Below are 22,491 nucleotides of genomic sequence, written 5' to 3'. Positions count from 1 at the left end.
CCCAATATCTCTGTTATAAATCATCCGATTAAAAAACGGTTTTCAGTGTTATATTCAGCTTACTAAGCTCTACAAAATACATATACGTTTTTTATTTGATCAAATGCCAAAAATGTAACGTAGCAGTACCGGGTGTATTTATAATTGGATTAAATAACGACTAAATAACCCAACCATTCGCAGAATAAGATATAAGTCCTTTGTAAAGTTAAACGAACAATTTTATTAACGATTTCAACAAATGACAATTTATATTGATGAATAAATATGCAGCTTACACTCATCGTACACACATGAATAAATAATGAATAATGATAATAAAAAAACTAGAGCAAAGCTCGTTGCAAAGCAACGAGTGGGTCTTCCGTTAATGTAGGAAGCAAAGCTTGAAGTTCCTGTATGAAGCAGAGCTCTTAAACCAATAACAAGAGTAAATTAAATAAAAAGATGAAAAAAATCGAATTATTCCTGGTACGACTTAACAAAACCCGAATGATATTAAGTACGAATTAACAAAAACCTTTTCGATTTCAAAAACGACTTTACAAAAAAAATCCGAATGTGTTCTAGTACGACTTAACAATTATTTTTGGTACGAGTTAATTTAACTTTTAACTTTATGCTATTTTTTAAACCAAGAACGTGGAATCAAAATTTCCGGAAAAATCAATTTTTAAACCCCAATATCTCTGTTATAAATCATCCGATTAAAAAACGGTTTTCAGTGTTATATTCAGCTCACTAAGCTCTACAAAATACATATACGTTTTTTATTTGATCAAAAAATTCAAATTTTCGAAAAATTTGATTTACTTCCGGTTTCGACCGGAAGTGACGGATTTTCATTTCCAGCCTTATTACAGAGGCAAAACGATCAATATATAAGCTCGAAAAATTTCAACATTCTATCTTGAATCGTTTTTGAAAAAAGCCGCGGACAAAATGACTTTTTGAAATTTTTAAAAATGACGTAACGTAAAAACGGAAGTGACCTTGCTATAGAAACTTTAACATCTTTGAGCCATTATAATTTCACATTATCTCTGAAAGTTTCATAAAAATCGGTCAAAAACTTTTTGAGTTATGAAGCCGAAAAGAAGTCAGAAAAAAAAAGAAAAAGTATAATAATAGAAAGAAACCGAAGAATAACTAGAGCAAAGCTCGTTGCAAAGCAACGAGTGGGTCTTCCGGTGGTGTCGAGAGTAAAGATAGAAGTTCCTGTAAGAAGCAGAGTTTTAAAACCAACTACAAAGAAAATAAAAAAAATATTCTTAAAAAATCGAATAATTCTTAGTACGACTTAACAATGTCTGAATGATCTCAAGAACGAATTAACAAAAACCTTTACAATTTCTAGAACGACTTAATAAAAAATGTCCCGAATGTCTTCAAGTACGAATTAACAAATTCCGAATTATTTTAGGTACGAGTATTACTCTTTAAATTTCAATGAAAAATTTACGTTTAAAAAGCGTTAAAAAAAATCCAAATAATAAATGAGACCTTTCGTTGAATCTCTCAACTATCGGACTCAAAATGAGAGAAAGAGTACAAACTTGTAGCATAGCTACGCTGCTTGTATGAACTAAAAATTAAAATAAAATTGAAGAGAAAATTTAAATAAATATAAAATACAATTAGGCCTATCTAGAGAGAAAAGAACTATAAAGTCTATAGACTAAAGTTCTTTCAATATACCGTAAAGGACTATATTTTGTCCTATAAACGGTTAATTCCTATCAAAATAATAAATAAAATATTTTTAAGACTTCAAATAAAAGATAGTGTAAAATAAAATAAAATAAATAAATAAAAAAAAATCGGAAAAAACCCTACGTGACCTACCAGGCCAAAAAGTTGCAGGCGACTCCGCTGAAATCTCAGCGTCTCCGTTTATATATTAACCAATCACAGAAAACAACAGATAATACATGAAAATATCGAATATTAACAGATTGATCAGTAATATAATATTATTGGTTTACATGTAAAATCCTACAATTTCATTGGTTAATTCACACGATCACGCATATTACTTATGACAATAATTATCAATTATTCTGAGACATACAAAAACAATGGAAAACACATGTTTTGAATAACAAACACATACATATAGATATACACTCATAAAATCGATGTAATTAACATTTTTCATTAATAAAGGTTGCGAGAAATAGTACATATTCATAAATGCGCGCCGCGGAACTTTAACTAAATTTATCGACTATACCGTTTTCATCTTTAACCGGAAATGAACATGCGGGAAGGAAAACAATGTGCTCTTCACATATACAGTGATATACACTCAAAAATAGTGCAATCAATTAATAAGACAACCATGAAAAGAAAATAGGTATGTTCACAAAATGAATTGTCACAATGATGCTTGATGACAGTACATGTATGTTATGATACACGTTTAGGCATTCAACTCGAATTTTCTCTGCACATTCAACAAAGTATATTCTCACATGTATATTACTATACATGTGTACACTCTCATTTAATACAAGTGCACAATACATATTTAACAATCTTCTCTATATTCTGCGAATAGTTTAGTCACAACAATACAAACATTCAACACAATAATATAATGCAAAGAAAAAGGGGGGGGGTACTCATATACTACACTGCCCCCTCTTTAAATGTTCGTATCCATAGTAGATAGTAGATAGAAATGTTTGAAGAAGATACCTATGAATATGACACATCTATAGTAATTGATTTTAATTGATTCGTTTATATTTGTCTAATCATTTTGAATTAAGAAGAATATTTCAGCTATATAGATGTTCAGTAGCGAATGATAGGTTTACTATTTTGTCCTTAAAAATTAGGTATACTTAAGTCGGTAGTACAGTGACGATTGGCTCCGCAATTTTAGGTGTTATCAATGACGATTGATCACCGAAGGTTCTTTGCTTATTGTATATAGTTTTTCTTTGGCATAATACAGAACCTCTCTAGAGACATGAAATTTCCTTTGTTAGCATGGTTATGTATTTTTGTTACCATGGGTATGGCTTTTGTTGCTGTTGGTACAGAATTTTTGAGCATTTTATTTGATGTAAATCAGTACAAGCATCACCATTTTATTGTCCTTGTCTTGTTTATTATTTTGTGAAGTTGTCATGGTACATGTGAGATGTTACATTTTTTTTTATTAATGGGGTTTTATATTTAGTTGAATGAAAGTTGTGTGTATGATATATTTTTACCTTAAGTTTAAGTGTAATATTTTTGTGTGGGTGTAAAACTGTTTAAGATGGTATGCATATGATGTTCTTGTCTATGTTTTCTGTGTTTTTAGATTGATATTGTTCATGGGGACATGAACATTTAAAGAGGGGGCAGTGTAGTATATGAGTACCCCCCCCCCTTTTCTTTGCATTATATTTTTGTGTTGAATGTTTGTATTGTTGTGACTAAACTATTCGCAGAATATAGAGAAGATTGTTAAATATGTATTGTGCACTTGTATTAAATGAGAGTGTACACATGTATAGTAATATACATGTGAGTATATACTTTGTTGAATGTGCAGAGAAAATTCGAGTTGAATGCATAAACGTGTATCATAACATACATGTACTGTCATCAAGCATCATTGTGATAATTCATTTTGTGAACATACCTATTTTCTTTTCATGGTTGTCTTATTAATTGATTGCACTATTTTTGAGTGTATATCACTGTATATGTGAAGAGCACATTGTTTTCCTTCCCGCATGTTCATTTCCGGTTGAAGATGAAAACGGTATAGTCGATAAATTTAGTTAAAGTTCCGCGGCGCGCATTTATGAATATGTACTATTTCTCGCAACCTTTAATTAATGAAAAATGTTAATTACATCGATTTTATGAGTGTATATCTATATGTATGTGTTTGTTATTCAAAACATATGTTTTCCATTGTTTTTGTATGTCTTAGAATAATTGATAATTATTGTCATAAGTAATATGCGTGATCGTGTGAATTAACCAATGAAATTGTAGGATTTTACATGTAAACCAATAATATTATATTACTGATCAATCTGTTAATATTCGATATTTTCATGTATTATCTATTGTTTTCTGTGATTGGTTAATATATAAACGGAGACGCTGAGATTTCAGCGGAGTCGCCTGCAACTTTTTGGCCTGGTAGGTCACGTAGGGCTTTTTTCCGATTTTTTTATTTATTAATTTTATTTTATTTTACACTATCTTTTATTTGAAGTCTTAAAATATTTTATTTATTATTTTGATAGGAATTAACCGTTTATAGGACAAAATATAGTCCTTTACGGTATATTGAAAGAACTTTAGTCTATAGACTTTATAGTTCTTTTCTCTCTAGATAGGCCTAATTGTATTTTATATTTATTTAAATTTTCTCTTCAATTTTATTTTAATTTTTAGTTCATACAAGCAGCGTAGCTATGCTACAAGTTTGTACTCTTTCTCTCATTTTGAGTCCGATAGTTGAGAGATTCAACGAAAGGTCTCATTTATTATTTGGATTTTTTTAACGCTTTTTAAACGTAAATTTTTCATTGAAATTTAAAGAGTAATATTCGTACTAAAATTATACCTGAAATTTACGGTCCCTTTGCATTTTTCTTAAACAAGTCAAGCCTGTAAATTTCATACAGCACAACTTGTTGTTAGGTTTAACAAGTCTCAAGTTATATATAACTATGACTTGTCCCCTATTAATATGCGTCATTGATTAAAATAATGTATTTTTCGGGTTGGGATTTTTATTCAAAATTCGTAGCCTGTTTTATGGAATTTTTTGAGTGTATTCAGCGACTCCATTAATTTTTTTATTATCATTATTCATTATTTATTCATGTGTGTACGATGAGTGTAAGCTGCATATTTATTCATCAATATAAATTGTCATTTGTTGAAATCGTTAATAAAATTGTTCGTTTAACTTTACAAAGGACTTATATCTTATTCTGCGAATGGTTGGGTTATTTAGTCGTTATTTAATCCAATTATAAATACACCCGGTACTGCTACGTTACATTTTTGGCATCCACGGCGGGATACCCTCATTTTTTTAGGGGTATCCTGTGATACGAACTTTTTGCTGGGTGATTATTTTTGTGATTGGTTATTTTTTTATCGACAATTGATTATTTTTATTGGCAATAATTTTTGATGTGTGCATTTTCATAGGTAGTAGTACTCTTACTGAATAAAATGGGAAAGAAAGGGAGAAAGGGTCTGGTTGTTGTAGAAACAGATGTTTTATCAGACGGTGTGAAAGATACACAGAAGAACGATAGACATAGTGTAGGGGAAATTGGCTCAGAAATCAGTTTAAAAACTGGATCTGACATTAATCCTTTGGGACCCAGAGGTGTCATGAATAGTAACTTAACTGTTCCAATCACCATGCGTACTTCATGTACAAATTTAACATCTGAATTGATGTCTAGTTCATGTCCAATGAACACTCAAAACACAGAAAATACAAGATCATTTACTATAAATGAGCAAGTTGAAACACCTAACAGGTGTAACGGACAGATGTTCGTATTGGGTAGGGGAGATAATCCCCAACAACAATATTCACTTCCAATCCATGATTCCACTGATAGCTCAGAGAATGATGACATGAGGAGAACTGGAAATGTCAGAATTCAGTCAGCAAAACCACATCCCTTATTCCCAAATCCAGGTCCACATCTAGCAAATGAAAACTTAAGTACAGTCTTAGCTGATATGAAGAAAGTATTGAGCTCAATTCAATCAAACATGTCTCTAAAATCAGGAAATCCTACAAAACGTCAGACTGATGTCATCCAGCCAAAAACCCAGTTTAGACAAAAGGGCAGTAGACGAGCAAAGCGAAGGAAAAATCGAAAACACGCAAGACACGCAGAGACAGATTTCACACTAACTGATGACTCTAGCTGTACCAGCACCTCATCTTCTTCTGATGAAGAAAGTATATCTACTTCAATTGTAACGCAAAATAAACGTCAAAGAAAATTCACTCAAAAATTGCCTCCCTTTACGGGTCAAGACAAAGAAAAATGGATTGTATGGAAAGGAAGATTTGAAGAAGTAGCTGAGAGAGGGAACTGGACAGATAATGATAAATTAGATGAACTGTTACCCAGAATGCAAGGCGGAGCAGGAGAATTTGTCTTCGAGCAACTACCAAAGGAAATTAGATCCGACTATAAAAAGGTTATTCAAGAGATGGACAACAGATACAGAGTAGTGGAAACCAAAAAGTCACTCGAAACAAAGTTTAGTAATAGGAGACAGAAACCTAACGAACCTGTTGAAGTATATGCAGCAGACCTGAAGAAGATGTATGCAAAAGCATACCCTAGTCGAGATGAAAATACCAGAAGAGAGGATCTACTCAGAAAATTTTTCGATGGCCTGAATGATGAGAAAATCCAATTTCAAGTTGAATATATAAAGGAACCAGACAATATCGATGACGCTGTATTTCAAGTTGTTAATTTCTGCGATCTCAACAAAAGAAGTAATGCTAGAGCCGAAAAACGAACAGTTAGAGCAGTGACAGATAAGCAGACAAAACCAGAAATGAAAAGAAAATCAGGCAGTCAGGAACTACAGCCAAAAAAAACTCAGAATAACACAGAATCCGACTATCATGTACAAGATTCAGCATTGTCAACATTCCAAGATGACATGTTAAAAATGAAAGAACAAATACAAAATCTAGAGAAGATGATTGCTGAAATGAGTAGATGTTCCTCAACTGGTTTTCAACAGAGGCCCAAGTCAACTCCAAGCCAGAACACTATTTGTTACAACTGTAAGAATGTTGGACATTTTGCGCGTGACTGCCCAACCAAAATTCAACAGTACTACAGAAATCCTTCCCACATGTCCAGATCTCAGCCAAACATTCAGCCTGGAACGGTATCTCAGCAACCTGGAAATTTAAACTTCAGGGGATCGTAACTGTAGGTCAAGAGACGATCCAAGGACAAGCTCCAAAAGAAGACCTACCTGAAAAGAAAAGAAATGACATTTGTAAAGATACATATACTTATGATGTTAAAAGAAATTTTGAAACATGTCCTGGAATTTATGTCAAAGGCAAAATAGATGATGTCTCTGTTGTTTTTACAATCGATACTGGAGCTTCAAGAAGTATTATGTCTAATAAAATCTACAAACAAATGAAGAATAGACCTGAACTTGAACATACTACTGGTGTTATAAATGCTTGCGGTATGAATTTGAATTCCTTCGGCGAAGCAGAATTTACTCTGACCTTTGGAGATCTTGTTATACGCCAGAACATTATTGTAGCTAATATAGATGACGAATGTCTTTTGGGTGTGGATGTCTTACAAAATAAACAAGGTGTCGCTGCAGATATCATCCTTAGTCAAGGAATTTTGAAATTACAAGGGGTAGATATACCCTGCATTCAAATAGAGTCCAATAATAAATGTAGAAGAGTTACTGCTGCAGATGACTATACTATTCCGCCTTATAGTGAAAAAATCATACAGGCCTTTGTTGAGAGAGAGGATGTCATCTCTGAACCTACAGAGTTTATTATAGAACCGAATGAAAATTTCAGTTCAAGATATGAGTTATTGATGGCAAGTACTTTAGTGGATACAGCCAAGAGTACATCAATACCTATACGAATACTTAACCCAACTTGCGACGAGAAACGAATTAGACAAGACGCTGTCCTTGGAATAGCTGATGAATTTCTTTATGAAACTGTTTTTGATGATGATTGTCAGAATGACACACCTCCCATATCAGTCAGATGTTCTGCTGAAAAAGAGAGTACAGAAAACATTAAAATACCTGAACATTTAGTGCAAATGTATGAGAATTCATTAAAGGACAACAATTTTGACCAGACTTCTCAGAAATTGCTTCTTGACTTGCTATTAGAATATCAAGATGCATTTTCAAAGAATGATCTAGATCTTGGTTTAACTCATGTGAGTGAGCATATCATAGATACTGGTGAGGCAAAACCTATAAAACTTCCTCCAAGACGAGTCCCCATTGCATATGCTGAAGCAGAATTACAGACTATCAATGATATGGAAAAACAAGGAATAATTAGAAAATCTAATTCTCCTTGGGCATCCCCACTTAACTTGGTACTCAAGAAAAATGGTAAAATCCGACCATGTGTAGACTACAGAAGAGTCAATGATGTGACAATAAATGATGCTTTTCCTCTACCAAGAATACAAGACTGTTTAGATGCAGTATCTGGTGCAACAATATTTTCTACATTTGACCTTACATCTGGTTACCACCAAGTTCCTGTCCGAGAGTCTGATATACCAAAAACTGCTTTTATTACAAAATATGGATTGTGGGAATTCCTTACTATGCCCATGGGAATGAAGGGGAGTGCACAAACTTTTCAACGTACCCTTCAAATGATTTTAAATAGCCTACAATGGCAGACCTGCCTAATTTATCTTGATGATATCATTGTATTTGGGTCCAATTTTCAAGAACATTTGAACAGAGTTAAGGAGGTACTGGAAAGAATTAGAAAAGCTGGCCTAAAGCTGAAACCTAACAAATGTCAATTATTTCAAAAGGAAGTCTCTTTCCTGGGACATGTTATTAACAAAAATGGTATTACACCAAACCCTGACAACATTGCGAAGATCATAGATTGGCCTATTCCTAAAACTCCAACCGAAGTGAGACAGATTATCGGCATGGCTTCATACTACAGAAAATTCATAAAAGATTTTGCCAGTATTGTAAGGCCTTTAGTAAATTTGACAAAGAAAGACATCACCTTTAATTGGACTACAGATTGTCAAGATGCATTTCAAAAAATTAAAGAGCTACTAACAGGACCAGAAATTATGAGCTTTCCTATAATGGAAGGGGAATTTGTACTAGATACTGACGCCAGCAACTATAGTATTGGCGCTGTTTTAAGCCAAGTGCAGGATGGTCAAGAAAAAGTAATAGCTTATGCTAGCAGAGCATTAAACAAAGCTGAAATAAATTACTGTGTCACAGATAAAGAGTTACTGGCAGTACGATATTTTGTAGAGTATTTCCGACAATACCTTTTAGGAAGAAGATTTAAAATTCGAACTGATCATCAGGCATTAGTTTGGTTATTTAAAATAAAGGAACCCAAGGGCAGAATTGCAAGGTGGATTGAAATACTCTCGTCCTATGACTTTTCTATAGAATACCGCCCAGGAAATAAGCACGGAAATGCGGATGCATTATCTCGATGTCCTAATCCTAAAGATTGTCAATGTTCCAATTTTGATAACCTAGAACCATTAAAGTGTGGACCATGTAAAAAATGTACTAAGCGTATGGAAGAAACTCCAGAGAGAAAACGATGGCCAGAAAACAAAAATACCGTAGAAATACGTGCAGTCACCAGAAATCAACTAAAAGCAGAAGCAACTACTTGGAATGATATTTATATACCCGTCAATATGGAACAGATACAAAAAGATGACCCGGATCTGAAAATTCTTCATGAAGCTAAAAGAGAACAGAAGAAACCTGATTTTCAACAAATACAGACTTTAAGTCCTGCTACGAGACATTATCTTTGTATATGGGATTCTATTGTACTAGAAGATGGTATATTAAAAAAGAGAAACTTATCTAAAGATGGTTCTTTTGAGAGTCTACAGATACTTTTACCAAGAGTTTTAAAAGATGATGTTTTACACCAAATGCACGATTCTGTCATTTCTGGTCACCTTGGTTATAAGAAAACCACTGCAAAAGTACGCAGAAAATTCTATTGGTTTGAAATGAGACAAGATATTAAAATATGGGTCTCTAAATGCCAAATTTGTCAAATGAATAAGCCTCCTGTTAAGCCACCCAAGGCACCGTTGGGAGATATGAGAGTGGGTGCCCCATTAGATAGAGTAGCCACAGATATTTTGGGACCATTACCAAGAACACCTCGAGGAAATAAATACATTCTAGTAGTTATGGACTACTTCACCAAATGGGTTGAAATTTTAGCAGTACCTGACCAAACTGCCATTACCTGTGCAGACAAAATTTTAAATGAGTTTATTGCTCGTTTCGGATGTCCCTTGAGTTTACATAGCGACCAAGGCAGAAATTTTGAGAGTCAAATATTTAAAGAACTTTGTCAACTTTTAGAAATTAAAAAGACAAGAACAACCCCTAGGAATCCCAAAGCCAATGGGATGGTAGAAAGGTTTAACAGAACACTAGTAAGCATGATTAAATCCTATATCAAAGGGAAACAGACCGATTGGGACCTCAATTTGGGATGCTTAGCTATGGCCTATAGATGTACGCCGCAGGAGTCTACAAATTTTTCCCCAAATTTTATAATGTTAGGTAGAGAATTAAAACTACCTCTGGAGATTTTATTTTGTCCAAATGAAGACGATGATAACTCTTCTTACGGAGAGTATATCAACAATTTACGTGATAATTTGTATGAAGCCCATATAATTGTCAGAAGAAAACTACAAACGGCAGCAAAAGTACAGAAAGATAGATATGATACAAAAATGTCCTTAAACCTGTATAGTCCAGGAGATCTTGTTTTGATGTTACATGAGCAGCCCCAACTTGACATGGAAAGCAGGAAACTACTGTTGAAATACCATGGACCATTCCTCATCCTACAAAAGTTGAATGATATATTATACAGAGTTCAAATAGATGAAAAGGGAACACAAAGAATAGTTCACCATGACAAAATTAAGCCATATCAAGGAAACGAATTGGCGTGGATGAAAACTGCTTTGAAGAAATTTCAAAAGTTTACTTAAACTTTAATTTTACAGACAAAATATTATGTACATGATGTATAACATTCTATGAATTATATACTATATATGTACAATGACATATTGTTACATAAAACAGACTACAACTATGGGTGTATAAGAACATTGGGGCTGGATTTATGATATTTATGTATATAAGTATATTTATACTTACCTTTACTATCTGTAAAATTTACAGAAAACCATGGATATTTCCAAGGCAGAGAAGAAAGGAAGGGTTTTCCAGTGCAGCATTTGTGACTATAAACAAATCAAGAAATATGCCATAAAACATTATTTAAAAACACATGTTAGCAGACACCAGGTCCCATTTTCATGTAGTAAATGTGACTATGTTTCTCTTACCTTGAAAGATGTTGAAAACCATGGGAAATGGTATGGACCGCACAAGAACACAGATCTGCCTGTAGATATTGTCAGAGCCGCTGATCCATTTGTATGGAAGGATGACCACCTTAAACGTTGGGATCAACCTTCATCATTAGCACACTGGATGAACCAACAGAAGAAGAATGACGAAAAGAGCCTCCAGAATTTATTAGAAGTGGCTGCCAGTCTTCCCAATACTCTGAACATTGAGTCAACAGAGAGTACCGGCATTGTGACACTGGAACCTCTTGGTGATGTACCACCCTTTGAGGATATCCTACCAGATCTTCTAGGAGTTGGAGAATGTCCGCGTAGCGCAGCGGATAGCGCTCTGGATTTCTAATCCAGAGGTCGCGGGTTCGTATCCCGCCGTGGATGCCAAAAATGTAACGTAGCAGTACCGGGTGTATTTATAATTGGATTAAATAACGACTAAATAACCCAACCATTCGCAGAATAAGATATAAGTCCTTTGTAAAGTTAAACGAACAATTTTATTAACGATTTCAACAAATGACAATTTATATTGATGAATAAATATGCAGCTTACACTCATCGTACACACATGAATAAATAATGAATAATGATAATAAAAAAATTATGGAGTCGCTGAATACACTCAAAAAATTCCATAAAACAGACTACGAATTTTGAATAAAAATCCCAACCCGAAAAATACATTATTTTAATCAATGCCGCATATTAATAGGGGACAAGTCATAGTTATATATAACTTGAGACTTGTTAAACCTAACAACAAGTTGTGCTGTATGAAATTTACAGGCTTGACTTGTTTAAGAAAAATGCAAAGGGACCGTAAATTTCAGGTATAATTTTAGTACGAATATTACTCTTTAAATTTCAATGAAAAATTTACGTTTAAAAAGCGTTAAAAAAAATCCAAATAATAAATGAGACCTTTCGTTGAATCTCTCAACTATCGGACTCAAAATGAGAGAAAGAGTACAAACTTGTAGCATAGCTACGCTGCTTGTATGAACTAAAAATTAAAATAAAATTGAAGAGAAAATTTAAATAAATATAAAATACAATTAGGGCTATCTAGAGAGAAAAGAACTATAAAGTCTATAGACTAAAGTTCATTCAATATTCATTAAAGGACAACAATTTTGACCAGACTTCTCAGAAATTGCTTCTTGACTTGCTATTAGAATATCAAGATGCATTTTCAAAGAATGATCTAGATCTTGGTTTAACTCATGTGAGTGAGCATATCATAGATACTGGTGAGGCAAAACCTATAAAACTTCCTCCAAGACGAGTCCCCATTGCATATGCTGAAGCAGAATTACAGACTATCAATGATATGGAAAAACAAGGAATAATTAGAAAATCTAATTCTCCTTGGGCATCCCCACTTAACTTGGTACTCAAGAAAAATGGTAAAATCCGACCATGTGTAGACTACAGAAGAGTCAATGATGTGACAATAAATGATGCTTTTCCTCTACCAAGAATACAAGACTGTTTAGATGCAGTATCTGGTGCAACAATATTTTCTACATTTGACCTTACATCTGGTTACCACCAAGTTCCTGTCCGAGAGTCTGATATACCAAAAACTGCTTTTATTACAAAATATGGATTGTGGGAATTCCTTACTATGCCCATGGGAATGAAGGGGAGTGCACAAACTTTTCAACGTACCCTTCAAATGATTTTAAATAGCCTACAATGGCAGACCTGCCTAATTTATCTTGATGATATCATTGTATTTGGGTCCAATTTTCAAGAACATTTGAACAGAGTTAAGGAGGTACTGGAAAGAATTAGAAAAGCTGGCCTAAAGCTGAAACCTAACAAATGTCAATTATTTCAAAAGGAAGTCTCTTTCCTGGGACATGTTATTAACAAAAATGGTATTACACCAAACCCTGACAACATTGCGAAGATCATAGATTGGCCTATTCCTAAAACTCCAACCGAAGTGAGACAGATTATCGGCATGGCTTCATACTACAGAAAATTCATAAAAGATTTTGCCAGTATTGTAAGGCCTTTAGTAAATTTGACAAAGAAAGACATCACCTTTAATTGGACTACAGATTGTCAAGATGCATTTCAAAAAATTAAAGAGCTACTAACAGGACCAGAAATTATGAGCTTTCCTATAATGGAAGGGGAATTTGTACTAGATACTGACGCCAGCAACTATAGTATTGGCGCTGTTTTAAGCCAAGTGCAGGATGGTCAAGAAAAAGTAATAGCTTATGCTAGCAGAGCATTAAACAAAGCTGAAATAAATTACTGTGTCACAGATAAAGAGTTACTGGCAGTACGATATTTTGTAGAGTATTTCCGACAATACCTTTTAGGAAGAAGATTTAAAATTCGAACTGATCATCAGGCATTAGTTTGGTTATTTAAAATAAAGGAACCCAAGGGCAGAATTGCAAGGTGGATTGAAATACTCTCGTCCTATGACTTTTCTATAGAATACCGCCCAGGAAATAAGCACGGAAATGCGGATGCATTATCTCGATGTCCTAATCCTAAAGATTGTCAATGTTCCAATTTTGATAACCTAGAACCATTAAAGTGTGGACCATGTAAAAAATGTACTAAGCGTATGGAAGAAACTCCAGAGAGAAAACGATGGCCAGAAAACAAAAATACCGTAGAAATACGTGCAGTCACCAGAAATCAACTAAAAGCAGAAGCAACTACTTGGAATGATATTTATATACCCGTCAATATGGAACAGATACAAAAAGATGACCCGGATCTGAAAATTCTTCATGAAGCTAAAAGAGAACAGAAGAAACCTGATTTTCATCAAATACAGACTTTAAGTCCTGCTACTAGGCATTATCTTTGTATATGGGATTCTATTGTACTAGAAGATGGTATATTAAAAAAGAGAAACTTATCTAAAGATGGTTCTTTTGAGAGTCTACAGATACTTTTACCAAGAGTTTTAAAAGATGATGTTTTACACCAAATGCACGATTCTGTCATTTCTGGTCACCTTGGTTATAAGAAAACCACTGCAAAAGTACGCAGAAAATTCTATTGGTTTGAAATGAGACAAGATATTAAAATATGGGTCTCTAAATGCCAAATTTGTCAAATGAATAAGCCTCCTGTTAAGCCACCCAAGGCACCGTTGGGAGATATGAGAGTGGGTGCCCCATTAGATAGAGTAGCCACAGATATTTTGGGACCATTACCAAGAACACCTCGAGGAAATAAATACATTCTAGTAGTTATGGACTACTTCACCAAATGGGTTTATTCAAAACATATGTTTTCCATTGTTTTTGTATGTCTTAGAATAATTGATAATTATTGTCATAAGTAATATGCGTGATCGTGTGAATTAACCAATGAAATTGTAGGATTTTACATGTAAACCAATAATATTATATTACTGATCAATCTGTTAATATTCGATATTTTCATGTATTATCTATTGTTTTCTGTGATTGGTTAATATATAAACGGAGACGCTGAGATTTCACTGGAGTCGCCTGCAACTTTTTGGCCTGGTAGGTCACGTAGGGTTTTTTCCGATTTTTTTTTATTTATTTATTTTATTTTATTTTACACTATCTTTTATTTGAAGTCTTAAAAATATTTTATTTATTATTTTGATAGGAATTAACCGTTTATAGGACAAAATATAGTCCTTTACGGTATATTGAATGAACTTTAGTCTATAGACTTTATAGTTCTTTTCTCTCTAGATAGCCCTAATTGTATTTTATATTTATTTAAATTTTCTCTTCAATTTTATTTTAATTTTTAGTTCATACAAGCAGCGTAGCTATGCTACAAGTTTGTACTCTTTCTCTCATTTTGAGTCCGATAGTTGAGAGATTCAACGAAAGGTCTCATTTATTATTTGGATTTTTTTTTAACGCTTTTTAAACGTAAATTTTTCATTGAAATTTAAAGAGTAATATTCGTACTAAAATTATACCTGAAATTTACGGTCCCTTTGCATTTTTCTTAAACAAGTCAAGCCTGTAAATTTCATACAGCACAACTTGTTGTTAGGTTTAACAAGTCTCAAGTTATATATAACTATGACTTGTCCCCTATTAATATGCGTCATTGATTAAAATAATGTATTTTTCGGGTTGGGATTTTTATTCAAAATTCGTAGTCTGTTTTATGGAATTTTTTGAGTGTATTCAGCGACTCCATTAATTTTTTTATTATCATTATTCATTATTTATTCATGTGTGTACGATGAGTGTAAGCTGCATATTTATTCATCAATATAAATTGTCATTTGTTGAAATCGTTAATAAAATTGTTCGTTTAACTTTACAAAGGACTTATATCTTATTCTGCGAATGGTTGGGTTATTTAGTCGTTATTTAATCCAATTATAAATACACCCGGTACTGCTACGTTACATTTTTGGCATCCACGGCGGGATACCCTCATTTTTTTAGGGGTATCCTGTGATACGAACTTTTTGCTGGGTGATTATTTTTGTGATTGGTTATTTTTTTATCGACAATTGATTATTTTTATTGGCAATAATTTTTGATGTGTGCATTTTCATAGGTAGTAGTACTCTTACTGAATAAAATGGGAAAGAAAGGGAGAAAGGGTCTGGTTGTTGTAGAAACAGATGTTTTATCAGACGGTGTGAAAGATACACAGAAGAACGATAGACATAGTGTAGGGGAAATTGGCTCAGAAATCAGTTTAAAAACTGGATCTGACATTAATCCTTTGGGACCCAGAGGTGTCATGAATAGTAACTTAACTGTTCCAATCACCATGCGTACTTCATGTACAAATTTAACATCTGAATTGATGTCTAGTTCATGTCCAATGAACACTCAAAACACAGAAAATACAAGATCATTTACTATAAATGAGCAAGTTGAAACACCTAACAGGTGTAACGGACAGATGTTCGTATTGGGTAGGGGAGATAATCCCCAACAACAATATTCACTTCCAATCCATGATTCCACTGATAGCTCAGAGAATGATGACATGAGGAGAACTGGAAATGTCAGAATTCAGTCAGCAAAACCACATCCCTTATTCCCAAATCCAGGTCCACATCTAGCAAATGAAAACTTAAGTACAGTCTTAGCTGATATGAAGAAAGTATTGAGCTCAATTCAATCAAACATGTCTCTAAAATCAGGAAATCCTACAAAACGTCAGACTGATGTCATCCAGCCAAAAACCCAGTTTAGACAAAAGGGCAGTAGACGAGCAAAGCGAAGGAAAAATCGAAAACACGCAAGACACGCAGAGACAGATTTCACACTAACTGATGACTCTAGCTGTACCAGCACCTCATCTTCTTCTGATGAAGAAAGTATATCTACTTCAATTGTAACGCAAAATAAACGTCAAAGAAAATTCACTCAAAAATTGCCTCCCTTTACGGGTCAAGACAAAGAAAAATGGATTGTATGGAAAGGAAGATTTGAAGAAGTAGCTGAGAGAGGGAACTGGACAGATAATGATAAATTAGATGAACTGTTACCCAGAATGCAAGGCGGAGCAGGAGAATTTGTCTTCGAGCAACTACCAAAGGAAATTAGATCCGACTATAAAAAGGTTATTCAAGAGATGGACAACAGATACAGAGTAGTGGAAACCAAAAAGTCACTCGAAGCAAAGTTTAGTAATAGGAGACAGAAACCTAACGAACCTGTTGAAGTATATGCAGCAGACCTGAAGAAGATGTATGCAAAAGCATACCCTAGTCGAGATGAAAATACCAGAAGAGAGGATCTACTCAGAAAATTTTTCGATGGCCTGAATGATGAGAAAATCCAATTTCAAGTTGAATATATAAAGGAACCAGACAATATCGATGACGCTGTATTTCAAGTTGTTAATTTCTGCGATCTCAACAAAAGAAGTAATGCTAGAGCCGAAAAACGAACAGTTAGAGCAGTGACAGATAAGCAGACAAAACCAGAAATGAAAAGAAAATCAGGCAGTCAGGAACTACAGCCAAAAAAAACTCAGAATAACACAGAATCCGACTATCATGTACAAGATTCAGCATTGTCAACATTCCAAGATGACATGTTAAAAATGAAAGAACAAATACAAAATCTAGAGAAGATGATTGCTGAAATGAGTAGATGTTCCTCAACTGGTTTTCAACAGAGGCCCAAGTCAACTCCAAGCCAGAACACTATTTGTTACAACTGTAAGAATGTTGGACATTTTGCGCGTGACTGCCCAACCAAAATTCAACAGTACTACAGAAATCCTTCCCACATGTCCAGATCTCAGCCAAACATTCAGCCTGGAACGGTATCTCAGCAACCTGGAAATTTAAACTTCAGGGGATCGTAACTGTAGGTCAAGAGACGATCCAAGGACAAGCTCCAAAAGAAGACCTACCTGAAAAGAAAAGAAATGACATTTGTAAAGATACATATACTTATGATGTTAAAAGAAATTTTGAAACATGTCCTGGAATTTATGTCAAAGGCAAAATAGATGATGTCTCTGTTGTTTTTACAATCGATACTGGAGCTTCAAGAAGTATTATGTCTAATAAAATCTACAAACAAATGAAGAATAGACCTGAACTTGAACATACTACTGGTGTTATAAATGCTTGCGGTATGAATTTGAATTCCTTCGGCGAAGCAGAATTTACTCTGACCTTTGGAGATCTTGTTATACGCCAGAACATTATTGTAGCTAATATAGATGACGAATGTCTTTTGGGTGTGGATGTCTTACAAAATAAACAAGGTGTCGCTGCAGATATCATCCTTAGTCAAGGAATTTTGAAATTACAAGGGGTAGATATACCCTGCATTCAAATAGAGTCCAATAATAAATGTAGAAGAGTTACTGCTGCAGATGACTATACTATTCCGCCTTATAGTGAAAAAATCATACAGGCCTTTGTTGAGAGAGAGGATGTCATCTCTGAACCTACAGAGTTTATTATAGAACCGAATGAAAATTTCAGTTCAAGATATGAGTTATTGATGGCAAGTACTTTAGTGGATACAGCCAAGAGTACATCAATACCTATACGAATACTTAACCCAACTTGCGACGAGAAACGAATTAGACAAGACGCTGTCCTTGGAATAGCTGATGAATTTCTTTATGAAACTGTTTTTGATGATGATTGTCAGAATGACACACCTCCCATATCAGTCAGATGTTCTGCTGAAAAAGAGAGTACAGAAAACATTAAAATACCTGAACATTTAGTGCAAATGTATGAGAATTCATTAAAGGACAACAATTTTGACCAGACTTCTCAGAAATTGCTTCTTGACTTGCTATTAGAATATCAAGATGCATTTTCAAAGAATGATCTAGATCTTGGTTTAACTCATGTGAGTGAGCATATCATAGATACTGGTGAGGCAAAACCTATAAAACTTCCTCCAAGACGAGTCCCCATTGCATATGCTGAAGCAGAATTACAGACTATCAATGATATGGAAAAACAAGGAATAATTAGAAAATCTAATTCTCCTTGGGCATCCCCACTTAACTTGGTACTCAAGAAAAATGGTAAAATCCGACCATGTGTAGACTACAGAAGAGTCAATGATGTGACAATAAATGATGCTTTTCCTCTACCAAGAATACAAGACTGTTTAGATGCAGTATCTGGTGCAACAATATTTTCTACATTTGACCTTACATCTGGTTACCACCAAGTTCCTGTCCGAGAGTCTGATATACCAAAAACTGCTTTTATTACAAAATATGGATTGTGGGAATTCCTTACTATGCCCATGGGAATGAAGGGGAGTGCACAAACTTTTCAACGTACCCTTCAAATGATTTTAAATAGCCTACAATGGCAGACCTGCCTAATTTATCTTGATGATATCATTGTATTTGGGTCCAATTTTCAAGAACATTTGAACAGAGTTAAGGAGGTACTGGAAAGAATTAGAAAAGCTGGCCTAAAGCTGAAACCTAACAAATGTCAATTATTTCAAAAGGAAGTCTCTTTCCTGGGACATGTTATTAACAAAAATGGTATTACACCAAACCCTGACAACATTGCGAAGATCATAGATTGGCCTATTCCTAAAACTCCAACCGAAGTGAGACAGATTATCGGCATGGCTTCATACTACAGAAAATTCATAAAAGATTTTGCCAGTATTGTAAGGCCTTTAGTAAATTTGACAAAGAAAGACATCACCTTTAATTGGACTACAGATTGTCAAGATGCATTTCAAAAAATTAAAGAGCTACTAACAGGACCAGAAATTATGAGCTTTCCTATAATGGAAGGGGAATTTGTACTAGATACTGACGCCAGCAACTATAGTATTGGCGCTGTTTTAAGCCAAGTGCAGGATGGTCAAGAAAAAGTAATAGCTTATGCTAGCAGAGCATTAAACAAAGCTGAAATAAATTACTGTGTCACAGATAAAGAGTTACTGGCAGTACGATATTTTGTAGAGTATTTCCGACAATACCTTTTAGGAAGAAGATTTAAAATTCGAACTGATCATCAGGCATTAGTTTGGTTATTTAAAATAAAGGAACCCAAGGGCAGAATTGCAAGGTGGATTGAAATACTCTCGTCCTATGACTTTTCTATAGAATACCGCCCAGGAAATAAGCACGGAAATGCGGATGCATTATCTCGATGTCCTAATCCTAAAGATTGTCAATGTTCCAATTTTGATAACCTAGAACCATTAAAGTGTGGACCATGTAAAAAATGTACTAAGCGTATGGAAGAAACTCCAGAGAGAAAACGATGGCCAGAAAACAAAAATACCGTAGAAATACGTGCAGTCACCAGAAATCAACTAAAAGCAGAAGCAACTACTTGGAATGATATTTATATACCCGTCAATATGGAACAGATACAAAAAGATGACCCGGATCTGAAAATTCTTCATGAAGCTAAAAGAGAACAGAAGAAACCTGATTTTCATCAAATACAGACTTTAAGTCCTGCTACTAGGCATTATCTTTGTATATGGGATTCTATTGTACTAGAAGATGGTATATTAAAAAAGAGAAACTTATCTAAAGATGGTTCTTTTGAGAGTCTACAGATACTTTTACCAAGAGTTTTAAAAGATGATGTTTTACACCAAATGCACGATTCTGTCATTTCTGGTCACCTTGGTTATAAGAAAACCACTGCAAAAGTACGCAGAAAATTCTATTGGTTTGAAATGAGACAAGATATTAAAATATGGGTCTCTAAATGCCAAATTTGTCAAATGAATAAGCCTCCTGTTAAGCCACCCAAGGCACCGTTGGGAGATATGAGAGTGGGTGCCCCATTAGATAGAGTAGCCACAGATATTTTGGGACCATTACCAAGAACACCTCGAGGAAATAAATACATTCTAGTAGTTATGGACTACTTCACCAAATGGGTTGAAATTTTAGCAGTACCTGACCAAACTGCCATTACCTGTGCAGACAAAATTTTAAATGAGTTTATTGCTCGTTTCGGATGTCCCTTGAGTTTACATAGCGACCAAGGCAGAAATTTTGAGAGTCAAATATTTAAAGAACTTTGTCAACTTTTAGAAATTAAAAAGACAAGAACAACCCCTAGGAATCCCAAAGCCAATGGGATGGTAGAAAGGTTTAACAGAACACTAGTAAGCATGATTAAATCCTATATCAAAGGGAAACAGACCGATTGGGACCTCAATTTGGGATGCTTAGCTATGGCCTATAGATGTACGCCGCAGGAGTCTACAAATTTTTCCCCAAATTTTATAATGTTAGGTAGAGAATTAAAACTACCTCTGGAGATTTTATTTTGTCCAAATGAAGACGATGATAACTCTTCTTACGGAGAGTATATCAACAATTTACGTGATAATTTGTATGAAGCCCATATAATTGTCAGAAAAAAACTACAAACGGCAGCAAAAGTACAGAAAGATAGGTATGATACAAAAATGTCCTTAAACCTGTATAGTCCAGGAGATCTTGTTTTGATGTTACATGAGCAGCCCCAACTTGACATGGAAAGCAGGAAACTACTGTTGAAATACCATGGACCATTCCTCGTCCTACAAAAGTTGAATGATATATTATACAGAGTTCAAATAGATGAAAGGGGAACACAAAGAATAGTTCACCATGACAAAATTAAGCCATATCAAGGAAACGAATTGGCGTGGATGAAAACTGCTTTGAAGAAATTTCAAAAGTTTACTTAAACTTTAATTTTACAGACAAAATATTATGTACATGATGTATAACATTCTATGAATTATATACTATATATGTACAATGACATATTGTTACATAAAACAGACTACAACTATGGGTGTATAAGAACATTGGGGCTGGATTTATGATATTTATGTATATAAGTATATTTATACTTACCTTTACTATCTGTAAAATTTACAGAAAACCATGGATATTTCCAAGGCAGAGAAGAAAGGAAGGGTTTTCCAGTGCAGCATTTGTGACTATAAACAAATCAAGAAATATGCCATAAAACATTATTTAAAAACACATGTTAGCAGACACCAGGTCCCATTTTCATGTAGTAAATGTGACTATGTTTCTCTTACCTTGAAAGATGTTGAAAACCATGGGAAATGGTATGGACCGCACAAGAACACAGATCTGCCTGTAGATATTGTCAGAGCCGCTGATCCATTTGTATGGAAGGATGACCACCTTAAACGTTGGGATCAACCTTCATCATTAGCACACTGGATGAACCAACAGAAGAAGAATGACGAAAAGAGCCTCCAGAATTTATTAGAAGTGGCTGCCAGTCTTCCCAATACTCTGAACATTGAGTCAACAGAGAGTACCGGCATTGTGACACTGGAACCTCTTGGTGATGTACCACCCTTTGAGGATATCCTACCAGATCTTCTAGGAGTTGGAGAAAGTGTAGAAATAGATAAGCCAGAGAAGGAAGACACACCCACAACAGTATTCGAACAGATTAAAGAGGAAATCAGGAAACAGGGAGAGAGACAGGTGCGTGCCCTGCAAGAGCAGACCAAGGCCATTCAAGAGCTCAACAAGACACTTACAGGGTATTTCTACAACAGCGGTCCACAGCGCGGGTTAACTCCTTTGCCCGACAGGCCTCCAACCCCAGTTATCAGCAGAAACCAGAGGAGATCCCCACGAAGGCCAACTAATCATTTCTACCGCCCACGAGTTGTCGTACGACCCCACCGACCAATGCCCCCCAGGAATAGGGATATCCAAAGAGATGACAGATGGAAAAGATCTAGGACATTATTCACGAGAGAAAGAAGCCGGTCCCGGTCAAGGTCCCCATCACCCCCTCCAAAGAAGATGAAGTCAGTTGTTAAGAAAAGTACTTAGTATGTATATAGAAATTTAAGGG

The 22,491-nt window shown here is 34.6% G+C and overlaps 1 long non-coding RNA gene and 1 other non-coding gene across 2 annotated transcripts; one reads left to right on the top strand and one right to left on the bottom strand.

Annotated features, from left to right (window-relative positions):
* The first annotated feature begins 11,482 nt into the window (after positions 1–11,482).
* On the top strand, positions 11,483–11,555 carry Trnar-ucu (transfer RNA arginine (anticodon UCU)). The gene has a single exon. It is a non-coding gene; the product is annotated as a tRNA-Arg (tRNA).
* A 5,668-nt stretch (positions 11,556–17,223) lies between these two features.
* LOC128156980 (uncharacterized) lies at positions 17,224–21,853 on the bottom strand. Its single transcript, XR_008239777.1, has 4 exons — positions 21,692–21,853; positions 21,501–21,586; positions 21,077–21,178; positions 17,224–18,326 (listed from the first exon to the last, which is right to left on the bottom strand). It is a non-coding gene; the product is annotated as an uncharacterized LOC128156980 (long non-coding RNA).
* Positions 21,854–22,491: the final 638 nt, after the last annotated feature.

Source organism: Crassostrea angulata, chromosome 7, assembly GCF_025612915.1.
Source record: "Crassostrea angulata isolate pt1a10 chromosome 7, ASM2561291v2, whole genome shotgun sequence".
Lineage (NCBI taxonomy): Eukaryota > Metazoa > Mollusca > Bivalvia > Ostreida > Ostreidae > Magallana > Magallana angulata.
This window is presented reverse-complemented; position numbering and strand designations above follow the sequence as displayed.